The 21,663-nt window shown below is 42.7% G+C and overlaps 2 non-coding genes across 2 annotated transcripts; both read right to left on the bottom strand.

Moving 5' to 3' along the window:
• Nucleotides 1-7,677: 7,677 nt before the first annotated feature.
• Nucleotides 7,678-7,751, bottom strand: TRNAT-AGU (transfer RNA threonine (anticodon AGU)). Its single transcript has one exon. It is a non-coding gene; the product is annotated as a tRNA-Thr (tRNA).
• A 9,749-nt stretch (nt 7,752-17,500) lies between these two features.
• Nucleotides 17,501-17,574, bottom strand: TRNAT-AGU (transfer RNA threonine (anticodon AGU)). The gene has a single exon. It is a non-coding gene; the product is annotated as a tRNA-Thr (tRNA).
• Between the last annotated feature and the right edge of the window lie 4,089 nt (nt 17,575-21,663).

Here is a 21,663-nt window from a genome sequence, read left to right as displayed (position 1 = left end):
TATATATATATATATATATATATATATATATAGAGCAAAGCTAACGTTATCTGGGACACACGTCATTTACAGGGTGTCCCTGCTAACTTTACCTAGAGTTTTAAAAAACGGGAACGCCACGTCGCTGTAAAGAACGAAGGTAATGTTGTATGCCGTAACTTGAGGATACTCAAATTATTTTTCCATTCCTCCTAATTAGATAAGACTCCATAATTAATTGTTCAAGTTCTAAAGGTTATATTTAGACAAATAGTGTCAATGAGAAAATTGAAGAGTGACATGAAAAAACTCTCGATACGGCTTTCTGTTGCCCAATACGTGCTTCATAAAAGCGTTATTCCGAGCGTAAAACAAGCCTGCAAAATGCATGCAAAATTGCCTCGCTACTGGCCACTCTAGACAGTTTCCGTGTATTACTTAGCGCTTCCTGAGGCTGGACGTGTGTCAAGTGGATCGAGAACAACACTTCGCAATTTTGTGAACATGGTTTGAATCATGGATCGGGGACCTCGAAGTGGTGCGACGTAAGGCTTACTCATTTCTCTCGCATTTGCAGCTAAATAGCCACAGATTTTTTTTTCAACCTTTATTTGCACCTCCAAGGCCACATCCCTCAAAGTGTTCTCGCGGGATCTGTGACCAAAGCGATCTTTCTGTAGTAGCCAACACGTGTTGTGACAGAAGAGCCCCATATGCTGCTGGCCGTGGTCCGTGTTCGAAGAAAACTATTGCTCCCCGCTTCGTCTGCGGTAATACGGACCGATATCTGGGTTTGGAAGCGAGGGCGTTGCCTTGCGAACACTACCCTGGCAATGAACGGGAATGCGTCGATTTGCTGGTGGCCCCAAGGCTATGTTCTCCAATGCGCTTTATTTTATTTATTCGGATGTGATTACGCACGTCCAATAATGTCTTCAGCAGCAGAGACAAGAATATATAGCACTCGATGACTGGTACGAGCACCAGCCGAGTGAAAAAGATGCATTGTAATGCGTCAAAAACAAGAAGTGCCATACCTACGTAGAAATGAAGTAATGCAGTGCTAATTCAGTTACGCACAGCAAAAAATTCATCCTCAAGGCTTTATTTCACCTTTTTCCCTGAGCATAGCAATCACAGAGGTAGGCAATTCCATTTATTTGTCGTGCGTATGAAAAACTAGTACCTTCCAGGCAAACAGCCACCTCACGCCGACAAGAGGGACCTCGAGTTTAGAGGTACAAGACGTGATGAAAACTTCCTCAAAATTAGGCCACTCCAATGTTGTAGACACTTCAAAAACATTCAATAAAAAAGAAATAGGCGTACACAGCAAGGGCCCAGGCTTCTGTCCCACGAACAACACATAAATGAATTGGACCTTCACAAGAGCCTCAGAATTTTCCCAACGAATGCGTATCAGACACTTTTTCGCACTCAACAACACACCAGACACAGGGAAGACACCGCTTAGAGCCCAATCCACTTGGATTCCTGAACCAGAACAAGCCATAGAACTTGACTTATACTTAAAACTGCCAGTAAAGAAATTATGAGCCAATCCAAGATATCTAAGCGATCTAAAAACGTAACTGCGTCGGAGAGCCATATCATTTCAAATCTTAGTTGCGGAAATGACATTGTTTTTAAGGAAGCAGACAAGGGTGGCAGTATAGTCATTTGGCCAGTAGAAAAATACAAGCACGAGGCTTAAAGACAACTAAACAACCCAGAACATTACCGTAAGCTAGATAACGATCCGACATTATCCGATACAGTCACAGTTACCAACAGGCTGAAATCACTTTTGGCTGATGAACCGATAACACCATCAGAATGCAAATTTCTTAAACCAAGCGACAAAACTGCCGGGCGTTTCTACCTTCTTCAAAAAATTCATAAAACTCCATCCACTGAAATACACACCGCTATTATCCTAGGTCACCCGATAGAATCAAACAACACCCCTACGGAGAGCATTTACACATTCCTTAACCACTTCCTTGGTGACTTGCCGAAAGCACTTCCGTCATTTGTGCAAGATATGGCCCACCTGCTGCGAATTATGAAGGACATTAGTATTAAAGGTATACGACCCCACTACATAATTCTCGCTACACTAGACATCACGGCTATGTGCACCAACATTCCAATCCCTGATGATTTATCTTCGATAAAACAAACGCTGTCTAAACACAATGCACAGCCCTCTGCCTACAGCCCTCTGCCTACAGATACATGGTACAAGCACGGGTACGCCTTTGGCACCAACCTACGCGAACATATTTACGGGGATTCTAGAAACAGATTTCCTATCGGGGGCTGCACTGACACGTCCCACACATACCTGCGATACATAGACGACATATTCATAATATGGGGACATAGTCAAGACAGTCTAGATAAATACGTATCATTTCTAAACTCTTTTCATCCAACAATAATATTCACATCAGAATCCTCAACTGAGCGCATAAACGTTCTCGACACAACAATATCCATTGACAATGGGGCGCTAAAGACAGCGCTGCATAGGAAACCTTTCGACAAACAGTACCTAAAATATACTAGCCACTATCCCAGACGTTGCAAACAAGGTATCTTTAAATGCCGAGCCCCACGACTACGTCCCATTTGCGTTGAAAACCAAGACTACATAGATAGACTCGATCACTTTAAAGAAACCCTATTAAACAGGAACCACCCAAACAGTGACCTTCAAAAAGCCTACACCGCTGCAACCAAACTTCATCGAGCCGAGGTTCGTAAGCTCCAGCTGAGGATCACAAGAGCAACAACACCTCTTCCTACTGCTAAATTCTCAAACGCACTTGCAAACGTGGATAACATCTTCAGTAAATACTACCAAAATCTCACCAGCAACCAGAAACCTAACTTTTTTTCCCGACCCGCCCAGAGTTGCCTACAGACGCAACACTAATTTTCAAAGATATTCTTGTGCATGGCAACCTAACGACAAAGGCGAAGTTAGGAGCCAGTCCTGTGGCCGCCCCAGGCGCTCTACATGCAAACATATTAAATCTCCTACCGCAGTAAAATGTACTGCGTCGAATTAGGCATAAAAGGTAACTTCGGCTTTCACCTGCACATCAAGCGACGTTGTCTACTCTCTAGAATATGGCGCTTGTAGCAAACAATACATAGGTGAGACTGGATAAAAAATTCATACAAGGCTCAACTCCTACCGCGCGGTCACAAAATAGAATTTACCTAAAGCAGTAGCCAGCCATATTATTGAACATGGTCATATATTCGACAAAGCAAGGCTCTGTATACGAAAATAAACAAATAATAATACATTTTTTCCTAAAATAAATATAAGGAAATTTCCACTCACCACGCGAAAGGAAATATACGGAATCATACCTCATACACAAGTTTAATTGCCTACACCCGACGGGAATTAATTTGGCACATGGCAACTTAGAATATTTAAAAGCGGTAACTTAGATCTGAAATTCTCATGTCATCAACGAAAGCACAAATCACATTATGCCACCAGCTAACCTTAAATCTGAACTGCACCTATTCCTTCACGCCGGAAATTTTTTCCGTCCTACTACTCAATTTAATATGCTCTTTCATGTTTTTACGTTTATATCAATTGTACGACCCCCTTTTCCCAGGTACACCTGCCCCCGCTTGCTTCTGCGCACCTCACCCTCCTATTTGTTATGCCGGTTCGGGTTCCCCCCTCTCCTTTCCTTTTTTGTCTGTCTTTAATTATATGTCTTTTGAAACAATCTCACCAACACATTCCCAAGTCCCAGACGTCAGTATACCTTTTTCAGCGCCTCAGCCACACAGGGTATCGCCATGTCTGTATACCGCCGTAACGACACTTATGTATAACTACTGGGACTAACGTCTCTTGGAAGACTATGCCGCTGCCCTCCATTTACCCCATACAATGCACCCCAGACTTCCTTGACGCCATCTTAAATATTTTCAAAATTACTCGACGCATTGCTGCTATGCTAATGAAGTCACTCTTTCAACTAATTTTTTTTAGGTCTTTTGCGTTACTTGCGCACTGACCGCCTGACCCGCTCCTTTAAAGTAACAAAAATATGCCGCCAATGACACCCCTGAAGGCTCCCTAACCTCTCGCGTCCACAACAACCTCCTATGCCCCCTCCCCCTTCCATTTTTTTCTTCATCTTTCTTCCTTCTTTTCCTGGTGTCCCCCTCATTTCTTTCTCCTCTTACCTTTCTTTTCATCCCGCCTTCCCCCTCTCCCGCTCTTGTCCCCTCGTCTTGGGAACCACGCTCAATGACGACCGGCGTCAACGTGGCGCCAGCGACAACATCAGCTTGTGAGGTCGCTGCACTAACCCTTTAAAACTAACATGCCGGTGATGACGAGGCCGCCTTTGACGAAGATAAGTCCTCCTATCGAAACGTTGGCCAGCCTTTCTGAGGCACATTATCTCTGTTTACAACCTTTATACAACAGTGTGCTATTCCGTCTGTCAGCCCCTTTCTTAATTTTAGAATTAGAAAAGGTTACTTATGGCGCCATATAGGGTTAGTGTATCTTCGTGCAGGTCCCTTGCAGTTAGTGACGTTATCAGTCTTATGCAAGGTTATGGACTGAGCAATAGCATACTGTGGTTAACATAGAAGATAAATTGTAAACTTTAAATTTCCCGTGGTCACTGCAATGATTTTATTCAATTAATGATTCATAAAATAAGTCGGAGGGTCAGTCTGACGATATGGGAAGTGCTATAAATCTAGCTTATTTTCGTTGGACCGTCTTTAGCGCCTACTTGTTGCGTTTAGTACAAGTGTCACAAACAATGAAGGCGTATTAGAGCTTGGGCCGAATAATGAGCGTATAGTATATAATAATTCTAGTTCTGCATATTCGGCTTTCATTTGTGCCTCAGAAGTCCCGCTAAAGAGCACCCGGATGTGCAAATGTTGAAAATTTGAGCTTCAAGTGAGCCTGTTCATTATTGTACTACCTAAGACGATGAAGATTTTTGTTGGAATCCCCTTTAAAACATGACGGGGACAAACAGCCTCTTAGCCTGCTTGGTGAAAAGAGGCTGTCGTGCCGTTTGCCAATCGAATCTTCCCTCTCCTCTGTCTTTTTGCACCAGTACTCTAATCGTCTCTTATTTATCACGAGCACTGACCATTTAATGCTTCAGCTTTCTTTGAATGTCAATACTACAAGAGGGCGGGCCCTCCCTACGTGTCTCGCTGGGTGAATATCTTGACATTACGCTCCGCAGTGAAGTTTCCAACTTTTTTGCACCCCACGCATACCTGATCCTACGGCACATCGTCTTTCCTGTATGTTATTGCCCTCAGGATGCCACCTCGGGCTTCAGATAGCAATAAATTCTCTTTGTCCTATCACACATATTTTACCCCCTCAGTCATATCTTGCCGTTTTTGTGAAATTTAGTGGAATTTCTATTTCCATACCATGCATTCAATTCACCGTCTCTGTTTCTTTCACTTTTTCTAATGTTTCCCGGTGGTCAAGTCACACTTTCAATTGCCCTGTGCCTGGCTACCAACTTTCTTAACATTTTCCATCCTTTGTCAATGTTTTCGAGGTAGGCGCACTTTCACACATTATCCGACCATTTCTTTCATTCGTGTTCTTTAGTCATTCCTCCAAACTACTCGGGCTCAGCGCTTCGCTGACTTGAAAAAAAAAAACGATAGCCATGTCACCTTGCATTGTCTCATTTATCGTTTCTTCGTGGGCGCCTTATGCCATTCTCCTGCCCGGACAGAACTTCTGATTTATAGCACACAACTGTACTTTCGAAAGTTTACACTTGCGCCATTATATTTTTTTCAAAATTCCACATTTCATTGGCATTTGTACTCGGTAACTTCTGTTAGATAGTTGTGATGAAAGTCTTCAGGAACAAAATAAAATGGTTCTCTATTTAATTACTTCCCGGAAAACACTCTTCTTGGCATTGCCTCCCATTTTTCAAAGTTGGCAGCATATGTATGCTGCGAACTCTAGTACTGAGCAAAACTTGATCAGCCAGACGTGTTCTTCATTAAACGCAAGCAGTAATCTGCAAAATGTCTGATCTGAACTTGTTCATCAATTACCTAGATAGTTACATGTCCAGCTTTTCCTTTCTTTTTTTCTTTCTTGCTTTCTTTCTTGCTTTCTTGCTTACTTTCTTGCTTTCTTGCTTTCTTTCTTTCTTTCTTTCTTTCTTGCTTTCTTGCTTCCTTGCTCCCTTCCTTCCTTCCTTCCTTCCTCCCTTCCTTCCTTCCTTCCTTCCTTCCTTCCTTCCTTCCTTCCTTCCTTCCTTCCTTCCTTCCATTCTTTCTTTCTTTCCTACTTTCTTTCTATTTCTTGCTCTTCAATCCTAGTAATTTTCTGTTGATATAGATATGTTCGTATTTGTATGCGTTCGCCTTAGTGGAATTATTTTTGTGTGCTATTTAAAACTATGTGCCCCCTGCGCACGTCTTTGTGACAATTATTTTAATTGTATATGTACTTTTTGTATTGACTACTTTGGGGTGTTCTGTGTGATCACATAGGGTGAATAAGAATATTGCTAGTTTGATCCTTTCTTATCTTTCTTGTAGAACACTTCTTTTAGGTTCAAGTAATTATAGGTACACCTTACCCAATGCCTTCTTAAACGCCTGTAAGGCATTTCGAAAATTTTTGTAAATAAAAAGGAACAAATAAATCCATGTAAACAGTGGCTGAGATCGATGAAAGACAAGGTCTTCATGGACGCATGAGTGCACTATAGGGTCTGTTGTTTAGACTACACCACAATTAGGATCGACGCACATTTCTACGCTTTACTTGCTCCAGAATCGGCAAATATTTCTATCTTGAGAAGTCAAACTTCCGGTACCGGTTTTAGGCAAGCGCTCTTAGAACGAACGCATTTGAGTTTAGTTTGAGCCTTCTTCCGCAAATGATGCGTGGAAATTTGTTACTGTTTGGTCCATAGCTGTACACAAATAGGTCGGTATTTGTTCCGCGCATCATTTTGATGCCGTTTTGCCTTACTTGCATTAATAGGCATCAAATCGCTGTATTTTGACGAACATGATCAGAAAGTGGCAGCCGGATAGCCAGACTCTGTGGACCCCAAGCTGCTCTCAATGTTTAAGAAAAGACATTGTTTCCAGAAAATATTTAAATAGATGCGTCATTATCGTAAATCAAATATAATTGTGCACCTACAACGCTTCCTCACCAAATCGAAGCAATATTATGAAGAGTGGACGTTTATAATATAGCCAAATTGTGCCACAGGCATCAGGTGGTGGCGGTTCTTCTGCCTCTACTTTCTAGTGTATCTGTCTCGTTGTGTTTCGATTCATAAAATGTTGTGTTTTCCGATTGCCTGTAAAAGCTAAGGTATCCTTCTATGGGAGACAACCTAGGAGTACTTCATTCGCCGCGGAAATTAAACTTATATATTTACAACGCCAGACAGAGCACGCCCTCGGGGAGCGGGGCTCAAGGAAGCTGCAGCTTCCTTTTTTCTTTCAAAACTGTGGTTTTCTTTTCAGTGTCAAAAACGAAATTGTTAATCCCGGTCACACTCACATTGTAAAAAATAAAGCGAATTTATCTGGCGGCTAAAGGAATGCAGGTGGAAGTAGAATGTTGTGCGTAAACTAAATGCGCAACAACAAAAACAAAAGATACGCACAGCCAGGCACCGGTGAGATTCGAACTCACGATCTCCTGTTTACTAGACAGGCGCTTTAACCAACTAAGCCACGGCGCCGACGATTGACGACGATGACCCAGTTTCGATGCGTGGCATAATTTAGCAAGTGCCTATTGGCGTAATACCCCAGTCAGGCTAATAGGACAGTCACGTAGCAACGCCGAGCGCTCAGTAAACCCGTTTGGTGCATATGTATTGTCATGCAGTGCCGAGCGCAACACGGGTACCTTTTTTTTCAAGAAAGTGGGCATTTATCCCTACCTTGAATGCAGAAAACGTTTGTTAATCCGACAGCCGTTAAATGCTTCAAATTCGATTTCACTTGTATCTTCCATCTTTCTCTCCATCCGTCTGTACATCGCGTTCCGCTGACAAATCCAGTTGTTATCGACGACTCCTATGCAAGGTTTTTGCAATGTCAGGCCACGTCGTCTGATCTATATATATATATATATATATATATATATATATATATGTGTGTGTGTGTGTGTGTGTGTGTGTGTGTGTGTGTGTGTGTGTGTGTGTGTGTGTGTGTGTGTGTGTGTGTGTGTGTGTGTGTAAGTGTGTGTGTGTAGCATTTTGTCTTATCTTTTTTTAACCGCCCTGCTTCCTTAAACTGAACACTTTACCGATCTCTCCCGGCGTAGACGGGTTTCGGTTTTAATCGCTTGCCTAACTACGTTTTCATATTCTCAACAACTATATGGACATGGCGCGCAACTCTAATGTTTTAGTGGTTGTCTCAACCAGCCGGCGCGAAACGCTTCTAGGAGCGTAAATCTTTAAATCGGGCTCGCCATTTCGCAAGTCTTAATACGATCAACAATTTGCTAGCCAGATGCTTTAACCGAAACAACCCACAAGTTTTTGGTTGCTTTGTATGCGATTAGGTAACACGTGAGCAAAGAATCCTCATCATCAGGTAATTAGTACCAAAACAATTAGCTGCTGTATTACAAGATATACTATTTATACAATATCATTCGAGCCTTAAGGTACTTTTATAAAACCGTAGACCAGTATGTCTATTAGAAACATACCAAGGGCATTCCTTTGTTCCGTTTTATTTCCCGCAGCGGAGATGCAGAAGTACATCTCCGATATATATCAGTCCTGGTCGGTAAGTCAATCCTGTGCGCTCCCTCGGGTAGCAGCTATTAGCATAAAGCACCCCGCAAAGTCAACACAAACGGTTGCAGTCGGCATGACACACCGCCAAAAGAAGCGCTGATAGAACAATTGAAATGCTATCTAGAATAAAAAAGCAGCATTTTTGCTCAAAACGCGAAGCATTCACTGCGACACCAAATTAGTAGAAAGCTGTAAGAAATGAGTAAAGTAATATTATCGGTCGTATAAATTTGGATACATTCGCGTACTAACTGACTAAACTGACATAGCCTAAGCGCACACAAGCAAACATGAACAGAACACTTTTGATGAGCGCGGACACTCGCGGTCAAGACGCTACTGTGAGCAAGAGCGGAAGTGAGCAAATTGACCTTCGTATGGTGTATTGCTACAACGCAAGAACGGCGAGAACACAGCTTACACAATGGTATGAAGCGTCTAGCGATCCCTTTCATGACGAAAAGTACGCAGGCAAGGTCGAACCCGGCTGCGCCCTCCCTTCCCTACCCCACTCCCTACCCGCTTTCCTCCATATATGGCTCGCGAGATCAACCCGCGAGAGTGTTCCCGTTGCGCCCGGTAACGAAATGTACAGTTGCTGCGGGAGCACAAAGATCCCTTGCCTTCCTCCCATCCGGCCACAACTATTCGCACGATGGAAGGCGGCGTGTTTGCTATCAGCTTCCTTTCTTCGTGCGCGCCAGATTGAGCTGCCAACATCGACTTCCCTGGCGTGATTTCACCCCCATCCTACAGCATGCGACGCGTGGCGACGGTGTTATCTCCTTTACATCTTATACGAAGCATCACGGTGATGGCGAAGGCAAAACCGCTGCCGGAGTGTCCATATAGTTGATCTCGCGATAACGAAAACTGGACGAGTGAACTGTTCCTTGGTTTCTTTCAGGCTAGATGAGAAAACTTGATCCGGTAGTGCATTCAAATAAACGCACTTGAGCGGCATATATTGCACAATGAATAATATTTTGTGGGAATGTAAACATACATGCACACATTACGTGTGGTGTTTATGCTGCATACTGCTTCGAGTACGTGTGTAACGTACTTTGTATCTATAGTAAAGTGTCCTTTTATAGTGAAGTGTTTTTGTCCTTTACAAGATAAAATTTGTTATTTGTACTCGAACTCCCAGTATTTATTGTTATTTTCGCCTACACTGCTTTCTGATTAAATAAGAACGGTTTTATGATTCACTCTTAAGTTTTACTTCGACTATCACGTACTCAAACACATTCATGTTTGTCGTGTGTGCTATGCTCTCCGCCAGCTGCTCTATTCACGTGCCTGCGTTGTTTTTAACTAAGGTATTATCACCATGGCTGTTATGAATTGAAATACGCACATAATGCTATTCCTTGCATAGAAACTCATTCACAGTTAGTATTTTCAGCATACTGAAACATTTTTTATGCAACACTACTTTGTTTTGTTCGTTTCCTCAGTGTAGGTACCATGTGAAGTGTGTAAATGCATCTCCAGGCAGGCCACTTTTGCAACAATGTACGCAGTTAAACCGCGAATCGCTGTATTTTCGCATACATATATGTGTTCCTTCGTCATCGTTTAAGAGTATATGATCTATAGTAGCAAGAATATTTCGGTGAACATCGTACAGGAGAAGTCCCCATAGGCACAAGGATACCTGTCTTTTATTAAAGGAAATTATCAATTTGTAGCAAAATTCAATACTTCTTGATACATGTTTCGTTATCTTGTTCTATTTTTGTTAACGACACGATTGAGGATGGTCACGCAAGGATTTTCGTGCTGGAAAGGCCGGCGTGCTATGAAGTGATTAGTATGAAATGTCAATGCAATGCAACGTGTATCGAAGCCCAGCATTTAAGTAGCTTTGAAACGTAATTATCGATCAATAAAAAATAAAAGATGCCAAGCGTATATCTTTTTAATACACAGTGAACAACTTGTTTGCACGTTTTATTTTAGACAGCTATCTGAATTTTTGTTTCTGACGTCGCGCTTCACCGGCTCCATGTTCGAGGTCAAATACGGGTTTGTATGGCTGCGGTGGCAAAAGATAACGACGTCGCGGTGCGGCGCTGCCAGGGGTGGAGCCGTGAATATCAGAGCCAGCTCCGGCCTTGCTCGAACACAGAAACTGCTCCTGGAAGTAATTTCCGGTATGTTGTTCTTGGTGTCTTTATTTCTTGGCGTCTTATGCTTTGATTAATAAAAAATCTGGCTGCTCGATTGCTTTTTTCCTCGTCGATTACATTACAAGGTTCTCGAGTCACGCGACATTTATACCTTCAGGTGGCATGTGTGGGTTTATTGACAAGTTGCCGGCACCGAATCAGGTAATCTACTCGTGAGCCTGCGGTAGAAAGGATGTCCCACATCCGCCGCATAATTTTGTGAATGGTGGCGCTGTCGAGCGCACCCAGGCTTAGTAATAGTACCAAAACATCAATACCCGCGAAACTGGATGGGAAAACGGCGCCACGATATCTCATTTGATAAGAGCATCGCACGCTTACTACGAAGACGTGGGTTCGTGTCAAGCCAGCGGCCACATGTTTTACCATAGATTTTCAGTTCCATTGTGTATCATTTCTTTTATTCAATTAGCAAGTACACGTTTTTTCCCCTATGTTGTCATTGATGTCTTTGCCGACTTAATTTTATGATTAATAAATATCGGTCCCCTCGTTCCTATTTCTGCTCCCTCATCTATATGTATGTATATATATATATATATAGGACCGTGTATGGGCCAATAAGGCTGGACTGAAACTTCTCACACAACCCAGGAGTGTGAACTCGTGTCCATTTCATCGCCGGGCTGGCAGAGATCTACGCCATGAGATGCGTCATAATGATCCTTACGGTCCTATTGTCTGGCTTCGGTGTTGAAGCGGGCACGCTGGCGACAATGATCAAGTGGGGAAGGATATTCTTCACAGGAAGATGGAGATGGACTGACAGTGGCAGGGAAGAAAGAAACGTGAAGAAAGTAACTGGGCGAACGACCATAAACAAGATAGAATGGCGAGTCAACGGTTGTGGGTTGAAAGGCGGTGTTATGCGCGAAGATGATGAATGGCAAAATTGCGTCCCAATTTCTGCGGTCTGGATTAATATAGTTCGCTGTCATGCCAGAGAGCGTACAATGAAACTACTCAGTCAGGCCGTTGGTCTTTGGATGGTAACCTGAAGTAGTCTTGTGAGTTGTGCCAGAGGCTCTGAGCACTTCGCCTACCAGTTCTGAAAGAAATTTCTTTCCTCTTTCCGCGGTCGAGCGTAAGGACACGAGGGAAGTAGCAATTTCGGAAGCCGATGCCGAACTGACATAAGCTGTTTCGGCATAGCGCGTGAGGTTGTAGACGGCAGTAACTATCCATCGACTACCGGCTGGAGTCATAGAAAGAATATATATATACATACATATATATATATATATATATATATATATATATATATATATATATATATATATATATATATATAATACGGAATTCTAAGATCGCCTATCCCTTCTCTATATGTACTGTATATACTCGTAAAGAAAGAAACCGAAAGCCCGACCATGAGCATCGCTTCATTTTCTCCTTCGGGGTTCCCATCTTTTGCCCTTGTCCCGTATTACGGAGTGTATGCTTCCACTTCCTCACCTGTCGCCACATTTTGGTTTTTAAACTGCACGCACAGCAATGCCAGATTTGTTCTTTTGTCCTCTTCTTCAGACGAAAGAGTCGCACGGAAAGCGCTTTTTTCTTCTCCTCTCCAAGCTTCCCTGATGATAATAATAATAATAATAATAATATTTGGGGTTTTACGTGCCAAAACCACTTTCTGATTATGAGGCACGCCGTAGTGGAGGACTCCGGAAATTTTGACCACCTGGGGTTCTTTAACGTGCACCTAAATATAAGCACACGGGTGTTTTCGCATTTCGCCCCCACCGAAATGCGGCCGCCGTGGCCGGGATTCGATCTCCCGACCTCGTGCTCAGCAGCCCAACACCATAGCCACTGAGCAACCACGGCGGGTCCATATTCAATCTACTACCACAGTAAAATGTACTGCGTCGAATTACGCAGACTAGGTAACTTCGGCTTTCACCTGCACATCAAGCAATGTAGTCTACTGTCTAGAATGTGGCGCTTCTAGTAAGCAATACATAGGTGGGACTGGACAAAAATTCATACAAGGCTCAACTGCCACCGCGCGGTCACAAAATACCCTTTACCTGAAGCAGTAGCCAGCCATATTAAGGAACATGGTCATATATTCGACAAAGCAAGGCTCTGTATACGAAAATAAACAAATAATAATATATTTTGTTTCTTAAAACAAATATAAGAAAATTTCCGCTCACCACGCGAAAGGAAATATACGGAATCATACTTCATAAACAAGTTTAACTGCCTACAACCGACGGGAATTAATTTGGCACGTGGCAACTTAGAATCTTTAAAAGCAGTAACTTAGATCTGAAATTCTCATATCATCAACGAAAGCACAAAACGCACTATTCCACCAGCTAACCTTAAATCTGAACCTCACCTATTCCTTCATTCTTAAAATTTTTTTCCGTCCTACTACTCAATTTAATATATTCTTTCATGGTTTTACGTTTATATCAATTGTACGACCCCCTTTTCCCATGTACACCTGCCCCCGCTTGCTTCTGCGCACGTCACTCTCCTATTTGTTATTCCAGTCTGGGTTCCCCCCTCTCCCTTCCTTTTTTTGTCCGTCGTTTATTATATGTCTTTTGAAACAACCTCACCAACACATTCCAAAGTCCCAGACGTCAGTATACCTCTCTCAGCGCCTCAGCCACACAGGGTATCGCCATTTCTGTATACCGCTGTAACGACACTTACGCATAACTACTGTGGCTAACGTCCCTTGAAAGACTATGCCGCTGCCTTCCAGTTACCCCATACATTGCACCCCAGACTTCCTTGTCGCCATCTTCAATATTTCAAGATTACTCGACGCATTGCTGCTATGCTAATCAAGTCACTCTTTCAACTAATTTTTTTTAGGTCTTTTGTGTTACTTGCGCACTGATCGCCTGACCGGCTCCTCTAAAGCAACAAAAAGATGCCGCCAACGACAACCTTGAACGGTCCCTAACCTCTCGCTTCCCCAACACCCTCCTATGCCCCCCCTTCCATTTTTTTTCTTGTTCTTTCTTCCTTTTTTTTCCTGGTGTCTCCCTCATTTCTTTCTCCTCTTACCTTTCGTTTCTTCCCGCCTTCGCACTCTCCCGCTCTTGTCTTCTCGTTTTGGGAACCACGCTCAATGACGACAGGGGTGAATGTGGCGCCACCGACAACAACAACACGTGAGGTCACTGCACTAACCCTTTAAAGCTAACATTCCGGGGATGACGAGGCCGCCTTTGACGAAGATAGGTCCTCCTATCGAAACGTTGGCCAGCCTTTCTGAGGCACATTATCCCTGTTTACAAACTTTATACAACAGTGTGCTATTCCATCTGTCAGCCCCTTTCTTAATTTTAGAATTAGCAAAGGTTACTTATGGCGCTATATAGGGTTAGTGGATCTTCGTGCAGTTCCCTTGCAGTTAGTGATGTTATCCGTCTTATGCAAGGTTATGGACTGAGCAATAGCATACTGTGGTTAACATGGAAGACAAATTGTAGACTTTAAACTTCCCGTGGTCACTGCAATGATTTTATTCAATTAATGATTCATAAAATAAGTCGGAGAGTCAGTCTGACGATATGAGAAGAGCTATAAATCTAGCTTATTTTCGCTGGACCATCTTTAGCGCCTACATGTTGCGTTTAGTACAAGTGTCACAAACAATAAAGGCGTATTCGAGCTTCGGGCGAATAATGAGCGTATAGTATATAATAATTCTAGTTCTGCATATTCGGCTATCATTTGTGCCTCAGAAGTCCCGCTAAAGAGCACCCGGACGTGCAAATGTTGAAAATTTGAGCTTCAAGGGAGCGTGTTCATTATTGTACTACCTAAGACGATGAAGATTTTTAATTGGAATCCCCTTTAAAACATGGCGGGGACAAACAGTCTCTTAGCCTGCTTGGTGAAAAGAGGCTGTCGTGACGTTTCCCAATCGAATCTTCCCTCTCCTCTGTCTTTTTGCACCAGTACTCTAATCGTCTCTTATTTATCACGAGCACTGACCAGTTAATGCTTCAGCTTCCTTTGAATGTCAATACTACAAGAGGGCGGGTCCTCCCTACGCGTCTCGCTGGGTGAATATCTTGACATTACGCTCCGCAGTGAAGTTTCCAACTTTTTTGCACCACACGCATACCTAATCCTACAGCACATCGTCTTTCCTGTATGTTATTGCCCTCAGACAGCATCCTCAGGCGTGAAATAGCTAGTACATTCCATTTGTCTTATCACACATATTTTAGCTCCTCAGTCATTTCTTGCCGTTTTTGAGAAATTCAGTGGAATTTTTGTTTCCATCCCATGCATTCAATTCACCGTCTCTGTTTCTTTCACTTTTTCTAATGTTTGCCGGTGGTCTAGTCACACTTTCAATTGCCCTGTGCCAGGCTGCCAAGTTTGTTAACATTTTCCATTCTTTGTCCATGCTTTTGAGGTAGGCGCACTTTCACACATTATTCGGCCATTTCTTTCATCCGTGTTCTTTAGTCATTCCTCCAAACTACTCTGGCTCTGCGCTTCGCTGACTTGAAAAAAAAAAAAAAACCATGTCACCTTGCATTGTCTCATTTATCGTTTCTTCGTGGGTGCCTTATGCCATTCTCCTGCACGGACAAAACTTCTGATTCATAGCGCGCAACTGTACTTTCGAAAGCTTGCACTTGCGCCTTTATATTTTTTTCCAAATTTCACATTTCATAGGCATTTGTACTCGGTAACTTATGTTAGATAGCTGTGATGAAAGGCTCCAGAGACAAACTAAAATGGTTCTGTATTTAATTACTTCCACAAAAACACTCTTCCCATATGCTGCCTCCCATTTTTCAAAGTTGGCAGCATATGTATGCTGCGAACTCTAGTACTGAGCAAAACTTGATCAGCCAGACGTGTTTATTAAACGCAAGCAGTAATCTGCAAAATATTTGATCTGAACCTGTTCATCACTTACCTAGATAGTTACATGTCCAGCTTTTCCTTTCTTTCTTTCTTGCTTTTTTGCTTTCTCGCTTGCTTGCTTTTTTGCATTCTTGCTTTATTTCTTCCTTTCATTCTTGCTTTCTTGCCTTCTTGCTTGCTTGCTTTGTTGCTTTCTTCCTTCCTTCCTTCCTTCCTTTTTTCCTTCCTTGCTTCGTTCCTTCCGTCCATTCTTTCTTTCCTTCTTTCTTTCTATTTCTTGCTCTTCAATCCCAGTAATTTTCCGTTGATATAGATTGTGCGTATAGGGTATGCCTTCGCCTTAGTGCAATGATTCTTGTGTGCTATTTAAAACTATGGGCCCCCAGCGTACGTCTTTGTGACAATTATATTCATTTTATATGTACTTTTTGTATTGAGTACGTCGGGGAAGTGTTCCGTGTGATTATATAGGGTGAATAAGGATATTGCTAGTTTGATCCTTTCTTATCTTTTTGGTAGAACACTTCTTTTAGGTTAAAGTAAGTATAGTTACACCTTACCCAATGCCTTCTTACACGACTGTAACGTATCTTGAAATTTTTTTATAAATAAAAACGAAACAAATAAATTCATGTAAACAGTGGCTGAGATCGATGAAAGACAAGGTCTTCTTGAACGCATGAGTGCACCATAGGGTCTGTTGTTTAGACTACACCCCAATTAGGATCGACGCACATTTCTACGCTTCACTTGCTCCAGAATCGGTAAATATTCCTATTTTGAGAAGTCAAACTTCTGGTACCGGTTTTAGGCAAGCACTCTTAGAACGAAGGCATACCAGTTTAGTTTGAGCCTTCTTCCGCAATTGGTGCGGGGAAATTTGTTACTACTTCGTCCATAGCTCTACACAAATAGGTCGGTATTTGTTCCGCGCATCATTTTGATGCCGTTTTGCCTTACTTGCACTAGTAGGCATCAAATCGCTGTATTTTGACGAACATGATCAGAAAGTGGCAGCAAAGTGGATAGCCATACTCTGTGGACCCCAAGCTGGTCTGAAAGTTTAAGAAAAGTCATTGTTTCCAGAAAATATTTAAATAGATGTGTCATTATCGTAAATCATATATAAGAGTGCTCCTAGAACGCTTCCTCACCAGGTCAAAGCAATCTTATAAAGAGTGGACGTTTATAATATAGCCAAATTATCACCTCAGGCATGAAGTGGTAGCGGTCTCTATTTTTATGTGTATCTGTCTCATTGTGTTTCGATTCATAAAATGTAGTAGTTTCCGATTGCCTGTAAAAGCCAAGGTATCCTTCTATGGGAGACAACCTGGGAGTGCTTCATTCGCCGCGGAAATTAAACTGATATATTTACAACGCCCGACAGACCACGCCTTCGGGGAGCGGGGCTCAAGGAAGCTGCAGCTTCCTTTTTGCTTTCTTTCAGAACCGTGGTTTTCTTTTCAGTGCCAAAAAACGCCATTGTTAATCCCGGTCACACTCACATTGTAAAAAATAAAGCGAATTCATCTGGCGGCTAAAGGAATGCAGGTGCAAGTAGAATGTTGTGCCGAAAGTAAATGCACACAATAAAAACAAAAGATACGCACAGTAAGGCACCGGTGAGATTCGAACTCACGATCTCCTGTTTACTAGACAGGCGCTTTAACCAACTAAGCCACGGCGCCGACGATTTCCTACGATGCCCCAGTTTCGATGCGTGGCATAATTGAGCAAGTGCCTATTGGCGTAATACCCCAGTTAGGCTAATAGGACAGTCACGTGGCAACGCCGAGCGCTCAGAAAACCCGTTTGGTGCATACATATTGTCATGCAATGCCAAGCGCAACACGGGTGCCTTTTTTTTCAAGAAAGTGGGCATTGATCCGTACCTTGAATCCAGATAACTTTTGTTAATCCGACAGCCGGTAAATGCTTCAAATTCGATTTGCCTTTTATCTGCCATCTTTCTGTCCATCCGTCTGTACATGTCGTTCCGCTGACAAATCTAGTTGTCATCGACGACTGCTATTCAAGGTTTTTGTCAATGTCAGGCCACGTCGTCCTATATATATATATATATATATATATATATATATATATATATATAGGATATACCTATATATATATATAGCTTTTCGTCTTTTTTAACCGCCCTGCTTCCTCAGACTGAACCCTTTACCGAGCTCTCCAGGCGTAGACAAGTTTCGGTTTTAATCGCTTAACTAACTACGTTTTCATATTCTCACCAACCATATGGGCATGGCGTTTAGTGGTTGTCTGAACGCTTGGAGGAGCGCAATTGTTTAAATCCGGTTCACCACTTCGCAAGTCCCAATATGATCAACTCTTTGCGAGCCAGATGCTTTAACCGAAACAATCCACAAGTTTTGGATTGCATAATATGCGATTCGGTAACACGTGAGCAAAAAATCGTCATCATCAGGTAATTACTGCCACAACAATGAGCTGCTGTGTTACAAAATATGCTGTTTATACTATATCATTCGTGCGTCAAGGTACTTGTATAAAACCGTAGACCAGTATGTCAATTAGAAACATACCAAAGACAAACCATTGTTCCCTTTTATTTCCCGCAACGGAGGTGCAGAAGCACATCTCCGATATATATCAGTCCTGGTTGGTAAGTCAATCATGTGTACTCCTTCGGGTAGCAGCTATTAGCATAACGCATCGCACACTGTCAACACAAACCGTTCCAGTCGGCATGACCCACCGACGCTGATAAAACATTTGAAGTGCTATCTAGAATAAAATGTTGCATTTTCGCCCAAAACGCATAGCATTCACTGCGATACCAAATTAGAAGACAGCTATAAGAAATGAGTAAAGTAATATTATCGGACGCATAAAGTTGGAAACATTCGCAAACTAACTGAATTAAAAGACATAGCGTAAGCGCACACAAGCAAACATGAACACAATACTTTTGATGAGCGCGGACACTCGCGGTCAAGACGCTGCTGTGAGCAAGAGCGGCAGCGAGCAAAGTGACCTTCGTATGGTGTATTGCCTCAACGCAAGAACGACGAGAACACAGCTTACACAATGGTATGAACCGTCTACCGATCCCTTTCATGGCGAAAAGTACGCAGGCAAGGTCCAACCGGGCTGCCCCCTCCCCTCCCTACCCCACTCCCTACCCGCTTTCCTCCATATATGGCTCGCGAGATCAACCCGCGAGAGTGTTCCCGTTGCGCCCGGTAACGAAATGTACAGTTGCTGCGGGAGCACAAAGATCCCTTGCCTTCCTCCCATCCGGCCACAACCTTTGCCGCGATGGAAGGCGGCGTGTTTGCTATCAGCTTCCTTTCTTCGTGCGCGCCAGATTGAGCTGCCAACATCGACTTCCCTGGCGTGATTTCACCCCTACCTACAGCATGCGACGCGTGGCGACGGTGTCATCGCCCTTACATTTCATACAAAATATTACGGCGATGGCGACGGCAAAACCGCGGCCGGAGTGTCCATATAGTTGATCTCCTGATAACGAAAACTGGACGAGTGAACTGTTGCTTGGTTTCTTTCAGGCCACATGAAAAAACTTATTCCCGAAGTGCATTCAAATAAACGCACTTGAGCGGCCTATATCGCTCAATGAATAATATTTTGTGGGACTGTAAACATACATGCAAATATTGTGTGTGGTGTTTTGCTGCATACTGCTTCGAGTACGTGTGTAACGTCTTTTGTATCTACAGCGAACTGTCCTTTTATAGTGAAGTGTTTTTGTCCTTTACAAGATAAAATTTGTTATTTGTACTCGAACTCCCAATATTTATTGTTATTTTCGCCTACACTCTTTTCTGATTAAATAAGAACGGTTTTATAATTCACTCTTATGTTTTACTTCGAGTATCACGTACTCAAACACATTCATGTTTGTTGTGTGTGTTGTGCTCTCCGCCAGCTGCTCTATTCACGTGCCTGCGTTGTTTTAACTAAAGTATTATCACCATGGCCGTTATCGATTGAAATATGCACATAATGCTGTTGCTTGCATAGAAACCCATTCACAATTTGTATTTGCAGCATACTGAAACATTTTTTATGCAACACTACTTAGTTTTGTTTGTTTCCTGAGTGTATTTACCATATGAAGTGTCTAAATGCATCTGCAGGGAGGCCACTTTTGAAACAATGTACGCAGTTAAACCGCGAATCGCTGTATTTTCGCATATATATATGTGTTCCTTCGTCATCGTTTAACAGTATATGATCTATAGTAGAAACAATATTTCGGTGAACTTCGTACAGGAGAAGTCCCCATAGGCAAAGGATACCTGTCTTTTATTAAAGGAAGTTATCAATTTGCAGCAAAATTCAATACTTCTTGATACATGTTACGTTATGTTGTTCTATTTTTGTTAACGACATCATTGAGGATGGTCACGCAAGGATTTTCGTGCTGGAAAGGCCGGCGTGCTATGAAGTGATTTGTATGAAATGTCAATGCAATGCAACGTGTGTCGGAGCCCAGCATTTAAGTAGCTTTGAAGCGTAATTATTGATCAATAAAAAATAAAAGATTCCAAGCATATATCTTTTTAATATACAGTGAACAACTTGTTTGCACGTTTTATTTTAGAGAGCTATCTGAATTTTTGTTTCTGACGTCGCGCTTCACCGGCTCCATGTTCGAGGTCATATACGGGTTTGTATGGCTGCGGTGGCAAAAGATAACGACGTCGCGGTGCGGCGCTGCCAGGGGTGGAGCCGTCAATATCAGAGCCAGCTCCGGCCTTGCTCGAACACAGAAACTGCTCCTGGAAGTTTTTTCCGGTATGTTGTTCCTGGTGTCTTTATTTCTTGGCGTCTTATGCTTTGATTAATAAAAAATCTGGCTGCTCGATTGCTTTTCTCCTCGTCGATTACATTACAAGGTTCTCGAGTCACGCGACATTTATACCTTCAGGTAGCATGTGTGGGTTTATTGACAAGTTGCCGTCACCGAAATAGGTAATCTACTCGTGAGCTCGCGGTAGAAAGGATGTTCCACATCCGTCGCATAAGTTTGTGAATGGTGGCGCTGGCGAGCGCACCCAGGCTTAGTTCTAGTACCAAAACATAAATACCCGAGAAACTGAATGGGAAAACGGCGCCACGGTATCTCATTTGATGAGAGCATCGCACGCTTAATGCGAAGACGTGGGTTCGTGTCAAGCCAGCGGCAACTTGTTTTTCCATCCATTTTAAGTTGCATTGTTTATGATTTCTTTTATTCAATTAACAATTACACGTTTTTTCCCCTATGTTGTCATTTCTGTCTTTGCTAACGTAATTTTATGAGTAATAAATGTCGGTCCCCTCGTTCCTTTTTTTGCTCGCTCATATATATTGAGCCTGAGAGACGCGGCAAAGGATCCTCGGCGCAGTCCAATTTGATGATGCCACTATCTGCACGTTGAAGGAGAAGGGTAACACATGGTGATGATAATATACAACTGATGATGAAGTGCACAGTAAATGCCCAAAGTAATTTTCCCCAAGTGAGAGCGTCCATCCTGGCCGCAACCTTAAGGCTTCATACGAGAAACGTGGACCACTTCGGTAGAGCGGCAACGGCGGTCAGTTGCGGGAACAACAGGGGTCCCGCGATAATTAACGGGATAAATTATTTCCAGGACCATGCATGGGCCAATAAGGCTGGACTGAAACTTCTCACACAACCCATGAGTGTGAACTCGTGTCGATAGCAACACTTCATCGCCGGGCTGGCAGAGATCTACGCAATGAGATGCGTCATAATGATGCTT

This window comes from Dermacentor variabilis, chromosome 6 (assembly GCF_050947875.1).
Source record: "Dermacentor variabilis isolate Ectoservices chromosome 6, ASM5094787v1, whole genome shotgun sequence".
Classification (NCBI taxonomy): domain Eukaryota; kingdom Metazoa; phylum Arthropoda; class Arachnida; order Ixodida; family Ixodidae; genus Dermacentor; species Dermacentor variabilis.
Note: the sequence above shows the minus strand (reverse complement) of the source record. Positions and strands in the feature narration are given on the sequence as shown.